The following is a 16860-nucleotide window of genomic DNA, read 5'->3' as shown; positions in this document are numbered from 1 at the left end:
GGCTTAAAGTGGCCGAGGCTTGTCGAATCGAAGCATGTAATAGTTTTTATGAAATCTAACAAGCATATATTCGACTTCCAAGGTTGATTTTATCATTTTCAAACACGGACAAAATGAGGGTTAAGTGAATTTCCTTGTTAATTTACGGATTTTACTCGTTTTTGACCCTTTTTAATTCACTAAAAAGGTCATAAAGTGGCCTAGCCTTATCGAATCGAAGCATGTAATAGTTCCTATGAAATCTAACAAGCATATATTCGAATTCCAAGGTTGATTTTATCATTTTCAAAAATGGACAAAATGAGGGTTAATTGAATTTCCTTGTTAATTTATGGATTTTACTCGTTTTTGACCCCTTTTTAATTCACTAAAAAGGTCATAAAGTGGCCTAGCCTTATCGAATCGAAGCATGTAATAGTTCCTATGAAATCTAACAAGCATATATTCGAATTCCAAGGTTGATTTTATCATTTTCAAAAATGGACAAAATGATGGTTAAGTGAATTTTCTTGTTAATTTACGGATTTTACTCGTTTTTGACCCTTTTTCTTTCACTAAAAAGGTCATAAAGTGGCCTAGCCTTATCGAACCGAATCATGTAATAGTTCCTATGAAATCTAACAAGCATATCTACGACATCCACGGTTTAGATTAGAATTTTTTAAAAAGGCCAAAATGGGGGTTAAGTGAATTTCCTTGTTAATTTACGGATTTTACTCGTTTTTAACCTTTTTTCTTTCACTAAAAAGGGCTTAAAGTGGTCGAGGCTTCTCGAATCGAAGCATGTAATAGTTCCTATGAAATCTAACAAGCATATATTCGACTTCCAAGGTTGATTTTATCATTTTCAAACACGGACAAAATGATGGTTAAGTGAATTTCCTTGTTAATTTACGGATTTTAATTTACTCGTTTTTGACCCTTTTTAATTCACTAAAAAGGTCATAAAGTGGCCTAGCCTTATCGAATCGAAGCATGTAATAGTTCCTGTGAAATCTAACAAGCATATCTACGACATCCATGGTTTATTTTAAAATTTTTAAAAACGGACAAAATGGAGGTTAAGTGAATTTCCTTGTTAATTTACGGATTTTACTCGTTTTTGACCCTTTTTCTTTCACTAAAAAGGTCATAAAGTGGCCTAGCCTTATCGAATCGAAGCATGTAATAGTTCCTAGGAAATCTAACAAGCATATCTACGACATCCATGGTTTATTTTAGAATTTTTTAAAAAGGCCAAAATGGGGGTTAAGTTAATTTCCTTGTTAATATACGGATTTTACTCGTTTTTGACCTTTTTTCTTTCACTAAAAAGGACTTAAAGTGGTCGAGGCTTGTCGAATCGAAGCATGTAATAGTTCCTATGAAATCTAACAAGCATATATTCGACTTCCAAGGTTGATTTTATCATTTTCAAACACGGACAAAATGAGGGTTAAGTGAATTTCCTTGTTAATTTACGGATTTTACTCGTTTTTGACCCTTTTTAATTCACTAAAAAGGTCATAAAGTGGCCTAGCCTTATCGAATCGAAGCATGTAATAGTTCCTATGAAATCTAACAAGCATATATTCGAATTCCAAGGTTGATTTTATCATTTTCAAAAATGGACAAAATGAGGGTTAAGTGAATTTCCTTGTTAATTTACGGAATTTACTCGTTTTTGACCCTTTTTAATTCACTAAAAAGGTCATAAAGTGGCCTAGCCTTATCGAATCGAAGCATGTAATAGTTCCTATGAAATCTAACAAGCATATATTCGAATTCCAAGGTTGGTTTTATCATTTTCAAAAATGGACAAAATGAGGGTTAAGTGAATTTTCTTGTTAATTTACGGATTTTACTCGTTTTTGACCCTTTTTAATTCACTAAAAAGGTCATAAAGTGGCCTAGCCTTATCGAATCGAAGCATGTAATAGTTCCTATGAAATCTAACAAGCATATCTACGACATCCATGGTTTATTTTAGAATTTTTTAAAAAGGCCAAAATGGGGGTTAAGTGAATTTCCTTGTTAAGTTACGGATTTTACTAGTTTTTGACCTTTTTCTTTCACTAAAAAGGGCTTAAAGTGGCCGAGGCTTGTCGAATCGAAGCATGTAATAGTTTTTATGAAATCTAACAAGCATATATTCGACTTCCAAGGTTGATTTTATCATTTTCAAACACGGACAAAATGAGGGTTAAGTGAATTTCCTTGTTAATTTACGGATTTTACTCGTTTTTGACCCTTTTTAATTCACTAAAAAGGTCATAAAGTGGCCTAGCCTTATCGAATCGAAGCATGTAATAGTTCCTATGAAATCTAACAAGCATATATTCGAATTCCAAGGTTGATTTTATCATTTTCAAAAATGGACAAAATGAGGGTTAATTGAATTTCCTTGTTAATTTATGGATTTTACTCGTTTTTGACCCCTTTTTAATTCACTAAAAAGGTCATAAAGTGGCCTAGCCTTATCGAATCGAAGCATGTAATAGTTCCTATGAAATCTAACAAGCATATATTCGAATTCCAAGGTTGATTTTATCATTTTCAAAAATGGACAAAATGATGGTTAAGTGAATTTTCTTGTTAATTTACGGATTTTACTCGTTTTTGACCCTTTTTCTTTCACTAAAAAGGTCATAAAGTGGCCTAGCCTTATCGAACCGAATCATGTAATAGTTCCTAAGAAATCTAACAAGCATATCTACGACATCCACGGTTTAGATTAGAATTTTTTAAAAAGGCCAAAATGGGGGTTAAGTGAATTTCCTTGTTAATTTACGGATTTTACTCGTTTTTAACCTTTTTTCTTTCACTAAAAAGGGCTTAAAGTGGTCGAGGCTTCTCGAATCGAAGCATGTAATAGTTCCTATGAAATCTAACAAGCATATATTCGACTTCCAAGGTTGATTTTATCATTTTCAAACACGGACAAAATGATGGTTAAGTGAATTTCCTTGTTAATTTACGGATTTTACTCGTTTTTGACCCTTTTTAATTCACTAAAAAGGTCATAAAGTGGCCTAGCCTTATCGAATCGAAGCATGTAATAGTTCCTATAAAATCTAACAAGCATATCTACGACATCCATGGTTTATTTTAAAATTTTTAAAAACGGACAAAATGGAGGTTAAGTGAATTTCCTTGTTAATTTACGGATTTTACTCGTTTTTGACCCTTTTTCTTTCACTAAAAAGGTCATAAAGTGGCCTAGCCTTATCGAATCGAAGCATATAATAGTTCCTAGGAAATCTAACAAGCATATCTACGACATCCACGGTTTATTTTAGAATTTTTTAAAAAGGCCAAAATGGGGGTTAAGTGAATTTCCTTGTTAATATACGGATTTTACTCGTTTTTGACCCTTTTTCTTTCACTAAAAAGGACTTAAAGTGGTCGAGGCTTGTCGAATCGAAGCATGTAATAGTTCCCATGAAATCTAACAAGCATATATTCGACTTCCAAGATTGATTTTATCATTTTCAAACACGGACAAAATGAGGGTTAAGTGAATTTCCTTGTTAATTTACGGATTTTACTCGTTTTTGACCCTTTTTAATTCACTAAAAAGGTCATAAAGTGGCCTAGCCTTATCGAATCGAAGCATGTAATAGTTCCTATGAAATCTAACAAGCATATATTCGAATTCCAAGATTGATTTAACATTTTCAAAAATGGACAAAATGAGGGTTAAGTGAATTTCCTTGTTAATTTACGGATTTTACTCGTTTTTGACCCTTTTTAATTCACTAAAAAGGTCATAAAGTGGCCTAGCCTTATCGAATCGAAGCATGTAATAGTTCCTATGAAATCTAACAATCATATATTCGAATTCCAAGGTTGGTTTTATCATTTTCAAAAATGGACAAAATGAGGGTTAAGTGAATTTTCTTGTTAATTTACGGATTTTACTCGTTTTTGACCCTTTTTCTTTCACTAAAAAGGTCATAAAGTGGCCTAGCCTTATCGAACCGAATCATGTAATAGTTCCTAAGAAATCTAACAAGCATATCTACGACATCCACGGTTTAGATTAGAATTTTTTAAAAAGGCCAAAATGGGGGTTAAGTGAATTTCCTTGTTAATTTACGGATTTTACTCGTTTTTAACCTTTTTTCTTTCACTAAAAAGGGCTTAAAGTGGTCGAGGCTTCTCGAATCGAAGCATGTAATAGTTCCTATGAAATCTAACAAGCATATATTCGACTTCCAAGGTTGATTTTATCATTTTCAAACACGGACAAAATGATGGTTAAGTGAATTTCCTTGTTAATTTACGGATTTTACTCGTTTTTGACCCTTTTTAATTCACTAAAAAGGTCATAAAGTGGCCTAGCCTTATCGAATCGAAGCATGTAATAGTTCCTATGAAATCTAACAAGCATATCTACGACATCCATGGTTTATTTTAAAATTTTTAAAAACGGACAAAATGGAGGTTAAGTGAATTTCCTTGTTAATTTACGGATTTTACTCGTTTTTGACCCTTTTTCTTTCACTAAAAAGGTCATAAAGTGGCCTAGCCTTATCGAATCGAAGCATGTAATAGTTCCTAGGAAATCTAACAAGCATATCTACGACATCCACGGTTTATTTTAGAATTTTTTAAAAAGGCCAAAATGGGGGTTAAGTGAATTTCCTTGTTAATATACGGATTTTACTCGTTTTTGACCCTTTTTCTTTCACTAAAAAGGACTTAAAGTGGTCGAGGCTTGTCGAATCGAAGCATGTAATAGTTCCCATGAAATCTAACAAGCATATATTCGACTTCCAAGATTGATTTTATCATTTTCAAACACGGACAAAATGAGGGTTAAGTGAATTTCCTTGTTAATTTACGGATTTTACTCGTTTTTGACCCTTTTTAATTCACTAAAAAGGTCATAAAGTGGCCTAGCCTTATCGAATCGAAGCATGTAATAGTTCCTATGAAATCTAACAAGCATATATTCGAATTCCAAGATTGATTTAACATTTTCAAAAATGGACAAAATGAGGGTTAAGTGAATTTCCTTGTTAATTTACGGATTTTACTCGTTTTTGACCCTTTTTAATTCACTAAAAAGGTCATAAAGTGGCCTAGCCTTATCGAATCGAAGCATGTAATAGTTCCTATGAAATCTAACAATCATATATTCGAATTCCAAGGTTGGTTTTATCATTTTCAAAAATGGACAAAATGAGGGTTAAGTGAATTTTCTTGTTAATTTACGGATTTTACTCGTTTTTGACCCTTTTTAATTCACTAAAAAGGTCATAAAGTGGCCTAGCCTTATCAAATCGAAGCATGTAATAGTTCCTATGAAATCTAACAAGCATATCTACGACATCCATGGTTTATTTTAGAATTTTTTAAAAAGGCCAAAATGGGGGTTAACTGAATTTCCTTGTTAAGTTACGGATTTTACTCGTTTTTGACATTTTTTCTTTCACTAAAAAGGGTTTAAAGTGGTCGAGGCTTGTCGAATCGAAGCATGTAATAGTTCCTATGAAATCTAACAAGCATATATTCGACTTCAAAGGTTGATTTTATCATTTTCAAACACGGACAAAATGAGGGTTAAGTGAATTTCCTTGTTAATTTACGGATTTTACTCGTTTTTGACCCTTTTTAATTCACTAAAAAGGTCATAAAGTGGCCTAGCCTTATCGAATCGAAGCATGTAATAGTTCCTATGAAATCTAATAAGCATATATTCGAATTCCAAGGTTGATTTTATCATTTTCAAAAATGGACAAAATGAGGGTTAAGTGAATTTCCTTGTTAATTTACGGATTTTACTCGTTTTTGACCCTTTTTAATTCACTAAAAAGGTCATAAAGTGGCCTAGCCTTATCGAATCGAAGCATGTAATAGTTCCTATGAAATATAACAAGCATATCTACGACATCCATGGTTTATTTTAGAATTTTTAAAAAGGTCAAAATGGGGGTTAAGTAAATTTCCTTGTTAATTTACGGATTTTACTCGTTTTTGACCTTTTTTCTTTCACTAAAAAGGGCTTAAAGTGGTCGAGGCTTGTCGAATCGAAGCATGTAATAGTTCCTATGAAATCTAACAAGCATATATTCGAATTCCAAGGTTGGTTTTATCATTTTCAAAAATGGGCAAAATGAGGGTTAAGTGAATTTTCTTGTTAATTTACGGATTTTAGTCGTTTTTGACCCTTTTTAATTCACTAAAAAGGTCATAAAGTGGCCTAGCCTTATCGAATCGAAGCATGTAATAGTTCCTATGAAATCTAACAAGCATATCTACGACATCCATGGTTTATTTTAAAATTTTTAAAAACGGACAAAATGGAGGTTAAGTGAATTTCCTTGTTAATTTACGGATTTTACTCGTTTTTGACCCTTTTTCTTTCACTAAAAAGGTCATAAAGTGGCCTAGCCTTATCGAATCGAAGCATGTAATAGTTCCTAGGAAATCTAACAAGCATATCTACGACATCCACGGTTTATTTTAGAATTTTTTAAAAAGGCCAAAATGGGGGTTAAGTGAATTTCCTTGTTAATATACGGATTTTACTCGTTTTTGACCCTTTTTCTTTCACTAAAAAGGACTTAAAGTGGTCGAGGCTTGTCGAATCGAAGCATGTAATAGTTCCCATGAAATCTAACAAGCATATATTCGACTTCCAAGATTGATTTTATCATTTTCAAACACGGACAAAATGAGGGTTAAGTGAATTTCCTTGTTAATTTACGGATTTTACTCGTTTTTGACCCTTTTTAATTCACTAAAAAGGTCATAAAGTGGCCTAGCCTTATCGAATCGAAGCATGTAATAGTTCCTATGAAATCTAACAAGCATATATTCGAATTCCAAGATTGATTTAACATTTTCAAAAATGGACAAAATGAGGGTTAAGTGAATTTCCTTGTTAATTTACGGATTTTACTCGTTTTTGACCCTTTTTAATTCACTAAAAAGGTCATAAAGTGGCCTAGCCTTATCGAATCGAAGCATGTAATAGTTCCTATGAAATCTAACAATCATATATTCGAATTCCAAGGTTGGTTTTATCATTTTCAAAAATGGACAAAATGAGGGTTAAGTGAATTTTCTTGTTAATTTACGGATTTTACTCGTTTTTGACCCTTTTTAATTCACTAAAAAGGTCATAAAGTGGCCTAGCCTTATCAAATCGAAGCATGTAATAGTTCCTATGAAATCTAACAAGCATATCTACGACATCCATGGTTTATTTTAGAATTTTTTAAAAAGGCCAAAATGGGGGTTAACTGAATTTCCTTGTTAAGTTACGGATTTTACTCGTTTTTGACATTTTTTCTTTCACTAAAAAGGGTTTAAAGTGGTCGAGGCTTGTCGAATCGAAGCATGTAATAGTTCCTATGAAATCTAACAAGCATATATTCGACTTCAAAGGTTGATTTTATCATTTTCAAACACGGACAAAATGAGGGTTAAGTGAATTTCCTTGTTAATTTACGGATTTTACTCGTTTTTGACCCTTTTTAATTCACTAAAAAGGTCATAAAGTGGCCTAGCCTTATCGAATCGAAGCATGTAATAGTTCCTATGAAATCTAATAAGCATATATTCGAATTCCAAGGTTGATTTTATCATTTTCAAAAATGGACAAAATGAGGGTTAAGTGAATTTCCTTGTTAATTTACGGATTTTACTCGTTTTTGACCCTTTTTAATTCACTAAAAAGGTCATAAAGTGGCCTAGCCTTATCGAATCGAAGCATGTAATAGTTCCTATGAAATATAACAAGCATATCTACGACATCCATGGTTTATTTTAGAATTTTTAAAAAGGTCAAAATGGGGGTTAAGTAAATTTCCTTGTTAATTTACGGATTTTACTCGTTTTTGACCTTTTTTCTTTCACTAAAAAGGGCTTAAAGTGGTCGAGGCTTGTCGAATCGAAGCATGTAATAGTTCCTATGAAATCTAACAAGCATATATTCGAATTCCAAGGTTGGTTTTATCATTTTCAAAAATGGACAAAATGAGGGTTAAGTGAATTTTCTTGTTAATTTACGGATTTTAGTCGTTTTTGACCCTTTTTAATTCACTAAAAAGGTCATAAAGTGGCCTAGCCTTATCGAATCGAAGCATGTAATAGTTCCTATGAAATCTAACAAGCATATATTCGAATTCCAAGGTTGATTTTATCATTTTCAAAAATGGACAAAATGAGGGTTAATTGAATTTCCTTGTTAATTTATGGATTTTACTCGTTTTTGACCCCTTTTTAATTCACTAAAAAGGTCATAAAGTGGCCTAGCCTTATCGAATCGAAGCATGTAATAGTTCCTATGAAATCTAACAAGCATATATTCGAATTCCAAGGTTGATTTTATCATTTTCAAAAATGGACAAAATGAGGGTTAATTGAATTTCCTTGTTAATTTATGGATTTTACTCGTTTTTGACCCCTTTTTAATTCACTAAAAAGGTCATAAAGTGGCCTAGCCTTATCGAATCGAAGCATGTAATAGTTCCTATGAAATCTAACAAGCATATATTCGAATTCCAAGGTTGATTTTATCATTTTCAAAAATGGACAAAATGATGGTTAAGTGAATTTTCTTGTTAATTTACGGATTTTACTCGTTTTTGACCCTTTTTCTTTCACTAAAAAGGTCATAAAGTGGCCTAGCCTTATCGAACCGAATCATGTAATAGTTCCTAAGAAATCTAACAAGCATATCTACGACATCCACGGTTTAGATTAGAATTTTTTAAAAAGGCCAAAATGGGGGTTAAGTGAATTTCCTTGTTAATTTACGGATTTTACTCGTTTTTAACCTTTTTTCTTTCACTAAAAAGGGCTTAAAGTGGTCGAGGCTTCTCGAATCGAAGCATGTAATAGTTCCTATGAAATCTAACAAGCATATATTCGACTTCCAAGGTTGATTTTATCATTTTCAAACACGGACAAAATGATGGTTAAGTGAATTTCCTTGTTAATTTACGGATTTTACTCGTTTTTGACCCTTTTTAATTCACTAAAAAGGTCATAAAGTGGCCTAGCCTTATCGAATCGAAGCATGTAATAGTTCCTATAAAATCTAACAAGCATATCTACGACATCCATGGTTTATTTTAAAATTTTTAAAAACGGACAAAATGGAGGTTAAGTGAATTTCCTTGTTAATTTACGGATTTTACTCGTTTTTGACCCTTTTTCTTTCACTAAAAAGATCATAAAGTGGCCTAGCCTTATCGAATCGAAGCATATAATAGTTCCTAGGAAATCTAACAAGCATATCTACGACATCCACGGTTTATTTTAGAATTTTTTAAAAAGGCCAAAATGGGGGTTAAGTGAATTTCCTTGTTAATATACGGATTTTACTCGTTTTTGACCCTTTTTCTTTCACTAAAAAGGACTTAAAGTGGTCGAGGCTTGTCGAATCGAAGCATGTAATAGTTCCCATGAAATCTAACAAGCATATATTCGACTTCCAAGATTGATTTTATCATTTTCAAACACGGACAAAATGAGGGTTAAGTGAATTTCCTTGTTAATTTACGGATTTTACTCGTTTTTGACCCTTTTTAATTCACTAAAAAGGTCATAAAGTGGCCTAGCCTTATCGAATCGAAGCATGTAATAGTTCCTATGAAATCTAACAAGCATATATTCGAATTCCAAGATTGATTTAACATTTTCAAAAATGGACAAAATGAGGGTTAAGTGAATTTCCTTGTTAATTTACGGATTTTACTCGTTTTTGACCCTTTTTAATTCACTAAAAAGGTCATAAAGTGGCCTAGCCTTATCGAATCGAAGCATGTAATAGTTCCTATGAAATCTAACAATCATATATTCGAATTCCAAGGTTGGTTTTATCATTTTCAAAAATGGACAAAATGAGGGTTAAGTGAATTTTCTTGTTAATTTACGGATTTTACTCGTTTTTGACCCTTTTTCTTTCACTAAAAAGGTCATAAAGTGGCCTAGCCTTATCGAACCGAATCATGTAATAGTTCCTAAGAAATCTAACAAGCATATCTACGACATCCACGGTTTAGATTAGAATTTTTTAAAAAGGCCAAAATGGGGGTTAAGTGAATTTCCTTGTTAATTTACGGATTTTACTCGTTTTTAACCTTTTTTCTTTCACTAAAAAGGGCTTAAAGTGGTCGAGGCTTCTCGAATCGAAGCATGTAATAGTTCCTATGAAATCTAACAAGCATATATTCGACTTCCAAGGTTGATTTTATCATTTTCAAACACGGACAAAATGATGGTTAAGTGAATTTCCTTGTTAATTTACGGATTTTACTCGTTTTTGACCCTTTTTAATTCACTAAAAAGGTCATAAAGTGGCCTAGCCTTATCGAATCGAAGCATGTAATAGTTCCTATGAAATCTAACAAGCATATCTACGACATCCATGGTTTATTTTAAAATTTTTAAAAACGGACAAAATGGAGGTTAAGTGAATTTCCTTGTTAATTTACGGATTTTACTCGTTTTTGACCCTTTTTCTTTCACTAAAAAGGTCATAAAGTGGCCTAGCCTTATCGAATCGAAGCATGTAATAGTTCCTAGGAAATCTAACAAGCATATCTACGACATCCACGGTTTATTTTAGAATTTTTTAAAAAGGCCAAAATGGGGGTTAAGTGAATTTCCTTGTTAATATACGGATTTTACTCGTTTTTGACCCTTTTTCTTTCACTAAAAAGGACTTAAAGTGGTCGAGGCTTGTCGAATCGAAGCATGTAATAGTTCCCATGAAATCTAACAAGCATATATTCGACTTCCAAGATTGATTTTATCATTTTCAAACACGGACAAAATGAGGGTTAAGTGAATTTCCTTGTTAATTTACGGATTTTACTCGTTTTTGACCCTTTTTAATTCACTAAAAAGGTCATAAAGTGGCCTAGCCTTATCGAATCGAAGCATGTAATAGTTCCTATGAAATCTAACAAGCATATATTCGAATTCCAAGATTGATTTAACATTTTCAAAAATGGACAAAATGAGGGTTAAGTGAATTTCCTTGTTAATTTACGGATTTTACTCGTTTTTGACCCTTTTTAATTCACTAAAAAGGTCATAAAGTGGCCTAGCCTTATCGAATCGAAGCATGTAATAGTTCCTATGAAATCTAACAATCATATATTCGAATTCCAAGGTTGGTTTTATCATTTTCAAAAATGGACAAAATGAGGGTTAAGTGAATTTTCTTGTTAATTTACGGATTTTACTCGTTTTTGACCCTTTTTAATTCACTAAAAAGGTCATAAAGTGGCCTAGCCTTATCAAATCGAAGCATGTAATAGTTCCTATGAAATCTAACAAGCATATCTACGACATCCATGGTTTATTTTAGAATTTTTTAAAAAGGCCAAAATGGGGGTTAACTGAATTTCCTTGTTAAGTTACGGATTTTACTCATTTTTGACATTTTTTCTTTCACTAAAAAGGGTTTAAAGTGGTCGAGGCTTGTCGAATCGAAGCATGTAATAGTTCCTATGAAATCTAACAAGCATATATTCGACTTCAAAGGTTGATTTTATCATTTTCAAACACGGACAAAATGAGGGTTAAGTGAATTTCCTTGTTAATTTACGGATTTTACTCGTTTTTGACCCTTTTTAATTCACTAAAAAGGTCATAAAGTGGCCTAGCCTTATCGAATCGAAGCATGTAATAGTTCCTATGAAATCTAATAAGCATATATTCGAATTCCAAGGTTGATTTTATCATTTTCAAAAATGGACAAAATGAGGGTTAAGTGAATTTCCTTGTTAATTTACGGATTTTACTCGTTTTTGACCCTTTTTAATTCACTAAAAAGGTCATAAAGTGGCCTAGCCTTATCGAATCGAAGCATGTAATAGTTCCTATGAAATATAACAAGCATATCTACGACATCCATGGTTTATTTTAGAATTTTTAAAAAGGTCAAAATGGGGGTTAAGTAAATTTCCTTGTTAATTTACGGATTTTACTCGTTTTTGACCTTTTTTCTTTCACTAAAAAGGGCTTAAAGTGGTCGAGGCTTGTCGAATCGAAGCATGTAATAGTTCCTATGAAATCTAACAAGCATATATTCGAATTCCAAGGTTGGTTTTATCATTTTCAAAAATGGGCAAAATGAGGGTTAAGTGAATTTTCTTGTTAATTTACGGATTTTAGTCGTTTTTGACCCTTTTTAATTCACTAAAAAGGTCATAAAGTGGCCTAGCCTTATCGAATCGAAGCATGTAATAGTTCCTATGAAATCTAACAAGCATATCTACGACATCCATGGTTTATTTTAAAATTTTTAAAAACGGACAAAATGGAGGTTAAGTGAATTTCCTTGTTAATTTACGGATTTTACTCGTTTTTGACCCTTTTTCTTTCACTAAAAAGGTCATAAAGTGGCCTAGCCTTATCGAATCGAAGCATGTAATAGTTCCTAGGAAATCTAACAAGCATATCTACGACATCCACGGTTTATTTTAGAATTTTTTAAAAAGGCCAAAATGGGGGTTAAGTGAATTTCCTTGTTAATATACGGATTTTACTCGTTTTTGACCCTTTTTCTTTCACTAAAAAGGACTTAAAGTGGTCGAGGCTTGTCGAATCGAAGCATGTAATAGTTCCCATGAAATCTAACAAGCATATATTCGACTTCCAAGATTGATTTTATCATTTTCAAACACGGACAAAATGAGGGTTAAGTGAATTTCCTTGTTAATTTACGGATTTTACTCGTTTTTGACCCTTTTTAATTCACTAAAAAGGTCATAAAGTGGCCTAGCCTTATCGAATCGAAGCATGTAATAGTTCCTATGAAATCTAACAAGCATATATTCGAATTCCAAGATTGATTTAACATTTTCAAAAATGGACAAAATGAGGGTTAAGTGAATTTCCTTGTTAATTTACGGATTTTACTCGTTTTTGACCCTTTTTAATTCACTAAAAAGGTCATAAAGTGGCCTAGCCTTATCGAATCGAAGCATGTAATAGTTCCTATGAAATCTAACAATCATATATTCGAATTCCAAGGTTGGTTTTATCATTTTCAAAAATGGACAAAATGAGGGTTAAGTGAATTTTCTTGTTAATTTACGGATTTTACTCGTTTTTGACCCTTTTTAATTCACTAAAAAGGTCATAAAGTGGCCTAGCCTTATCAAATCGAAGCATGTAATAGTTCCTATGAAATCTAACAAGCATATCTACGACATCCATGGTTTATTTTAGAATTTTTTAAAAAGGCCAAAATGGGGGTTAACTGAATTTCCTTGTTAAGTTACGGATTTTACTCGTTTTTGACATTTTTTCTTTCACTAAAAAGGGTTTAAAGTGGTCGAGGCTTGTCGAATCGAAGCATGTAATAGTTCCTATGAAATCTAACAAGCATATATTCGACTTCAAAGGTTGATTTTATCATTTTCAAACACGGACAAAATGAGGGTTAAGTGAATTTCCTTGTTAATTTACGGATTTTACTCGTTTTTGACCCTTTTTAATTCACTAAAAAGGTCATAAAGTGGCCTAGCCTTATCGAATCGAAGCATGTAATAGTTCCTATGAAATCTAATAAGCATATATTCGAATTCCAAGGTTGATTTTATCATTTTCAAAAATGGACAAAATGAGGGTTAAGTGAATTTCCTTGTTAATTTACGGATTTTACTCGTTTTTGACCCTTTTTAATTCACTAAAAAGGTCATAAAGTGGCCTAGCCTTATCGAATCGAAGCATGTAATAGTTCCTATGAAATATAACAAGCATATCTACGACATCCATGGTTTATTTTAGAATTTTTAAAAAGGTCAAAATGGGGGTTAAGTAAATTTCCTTGTTAATTTACGGATTTTACTCGTTTTTGACCTTTTTTCTTTCACTAAAAAGGGCTTAAAGTGGTCGAGGCTTGTCGAATCGAAGCATGTAATAGTTCCTATGAAATCTAACAAGCATATATTCGAATTCCAAGGTTGGTTTTATCATTTTCAAAAATGGACAAAATGAGGGTTAAGTGAATTTTCTTGTTAATTTACGGATTTTAGTCGTTTTTGACCCTTTTTAATTCACTAAAAAGGTCATAAAGTGGCCTAGCCTTATCGAATCGAAGCATGTAATAGTTCCTATGAAATCTAACAAGCATATCTACGACATCCATGGTTTATTTTAGAATTTTTTAAAAAGGCCAAAATGGGGGTTAAGTGAATTTCCTTGTTAAGTTACGGATTTTACTAGTTTTTGACCTTTTTTCTTTCACTAAAAAGGGCTTAAAGTGGTCGAGGCTTTTCGAATCGAAGCATGTAATAGTTTCTATGAAATCTAACAAGCATATATTCGACTTCCAAGGTTGATTTTATCATTTTCAAACACGGACAAAATGAGGGTTAAGTGAATTTCCTTGTTAATTTACGGATTTTACTCGTTTTTGACCCTTTTTAATTCACTAAAAAGGTCATAAAGTGGCCTAGCCTTATCGAATCGAAGCATGTAATAGTTCCTATGAAATCTAACAAGCATATATTCGAATTCCAAGGTTGAATTTATCATTTTCAAAAATGGACAAAATGAGGGTTAATTGAATTTCCTTGTTAATTTACGGATTTTACTCGTTTTTGACCCTTTTTAATTCACTAAAAAGGTCATAAAGTGGCCTAGCCTTATCGAATCGAAGCATGTAATAGTTCCTATGAAATCTAACAAGCATATATTCGAATTCCAAGGTTGATTTTATCATTTTCAAAAATGGACAAAATGAGGGTTAGGTGAATTTTCTTGTTAATTTACGGATTTTACTCGTTTTTGACCCTTTTTAATTCACTAAAAAGGTCATAAAGTGGCCTAGCCTTATCGAATCGAAGCATGTAATAGTTCCTATGAAATCTAACAAGCATATCTACGACATCCATGGTTTATTTTAGAATTTTTTAAAAAGGCCAAAATGGGGGTTAAGTGAATTTCCTTGTTAAGTTACGGATTTTACTCGTTTTTGACCTTTTTTCTTTCACTAAAAAGGGTTTAAAGTGGTCGAGGCTTGTCGAATCGAAGCATGTAATAGTTCATATGAAATCTAACAAGCATATATTCGACTTCCAAGGTTGATTTTATCATTTTCAAACACGGACAAAATGAGGGTTAAGTGAATTTCCTTGTTAATTTACGGATTTTACTCGTTTTTGACCCTTTTTAAGTCACTAAAAAGGTCATAAAGTGGCCTAGCCTTATCGAAACGAAGCATGTAATAGTTCCTATGAAATCTAACAAGCATATATTCGAATTTTAAGGTTGATTTTATCATTTTCAAAAATGGACAAAATGATGGTTAAGTGAATTTTCTTGTTAATTTACGGATTTTACTCGTTTTTGACCCTTTTTCTTTCACTAAAAAGGTCATGAAGTGGCCTAGCCTTATCGAACCGAATCATGCAATAGTTCCTAAGAAATCTAACAAGCATATCTACGACATCCATGGTTTTGTTTAGAATTTTTTAAAAAGGCCAAAATGGGGGTTAAGTGAATTTCCTTGTTAATTTACGGATTTTACTCGTTTTTAACCTTTTTTCTTTCACTAAAAAGGGCTTAAAGTGGTCGAGGCTTGTCGAATCGAAGCATGTAATAGTTCCTATGAAATCTAACAAGCATATATTCGACTTCCAAGGTTGATTTTATCATTTTCAAACACGGACAAAATGATGGTTAAGTGAATTTCCTTGTTAATTTACGGATTTTACTCGTTTTTGACCCTTTTTAATTCACTAAAAAGGTCATAAAGTGGCCTAGCCTTATCGAATCGAAGCATGTAATAGTTCCTATGAAATCTAACAAGCATATCTACGACATCCATGGTTTATTTTAGAATTTTTTAAAAAGGCCAAAATGGGGGTTAAGTGAATTTCCTTGTTAAGTTACGGATTTTACTAGTTTTTGACCTTTTTTCTTTCACTAAAAAGGGCTTAAAGTGGTCGAGGCTTTTCGAATCGAAGCATGTAATAGTTTCTATGAAATCTAACAAGCATATATTCGACTTCCAAGGTTGATTTTATCATTTTCAAACACGGACAAAATGAGGGTTAAGTGAATTTCCTTGTTAATTTACGGATTTTACTCGTTTTTGACCCTTTTTAATTCACTAAAAAGGTCATAAAGTGGCCTAGCCTTATCGAATCGAAGCATGTAATAGTTCCTATGAAATCTAACAAGCATATATTCGAATTCCAAGGTTGAATTTATCATTTTCAAAAATGGACAAAATGAGGGTTAATTGAATTTCCTTGTTAATTTACGGATTTTACTCGTTTTTGACCCTTTTTAATTCACTAAAAAGGTCATAAAGTGGCCTAGCCTTATCGAATCGAAGCATGTAATAGTTCCTATGAAATCTAACAAGCATATATTCGAATTCCAAGGTTGATTTTATCATTTTCAAAAATGGACAAAATGAGGGTTAGGTGAATTTTCTTGTTAATTTACGGATTTTACTCGTTTTTGACCCTTTTTAATTCACTAAAAAGGTCATAAAGTGGCCTAGCCTTATCGAATCGAAGCATGTAATAGTTCCTATGAAATCTAACAAGCATATCTACGACATCCATGGTTTATTTTAGAATTTTTTAAAAAGGCCAAAATGGGGGTTAAGTGAATTTCCTTGTTAAGTTACGGATTTTACTCGTTTTTGACCTTTTTTCTTTCACTAAAAAGGGTTTAAAGTGGTCGAGGCTTGTCGAATCGAAGCATGTAATAGTTCATATGAAATCTAACAAGCATATATTCGACTTCCAAGGTTGATTTTATCATTTTCAAACACGGACAAAATGAGGGTTAAGTGAATTTCCTTGTTAATTTACGGATTTTACTCGTTTTTGACCCTTTTTAAGTCACTAAAAAGGTCATAAAGTGGCCTAGCCTTATCGAAACGAA

The sequence above is a fragment of the Medicago sativa genome, chromosome 1 (genome assembly GCF_051527215.1).
Source record: "Medicago sativa cultivar Bolivia chromosome 1, Bolivia_mono, whole genome shotgun sequence".
In the NCBI taxonomy this organism is placed as follows: Eukaryota; Viridiplantae; Streptophyta; class Magnoliopsida; order Fabales; family Fabaceae; genus Medicago; species Medicago sativa.
Note: the sequence above shows the minus strand (reverse complement) of the source record.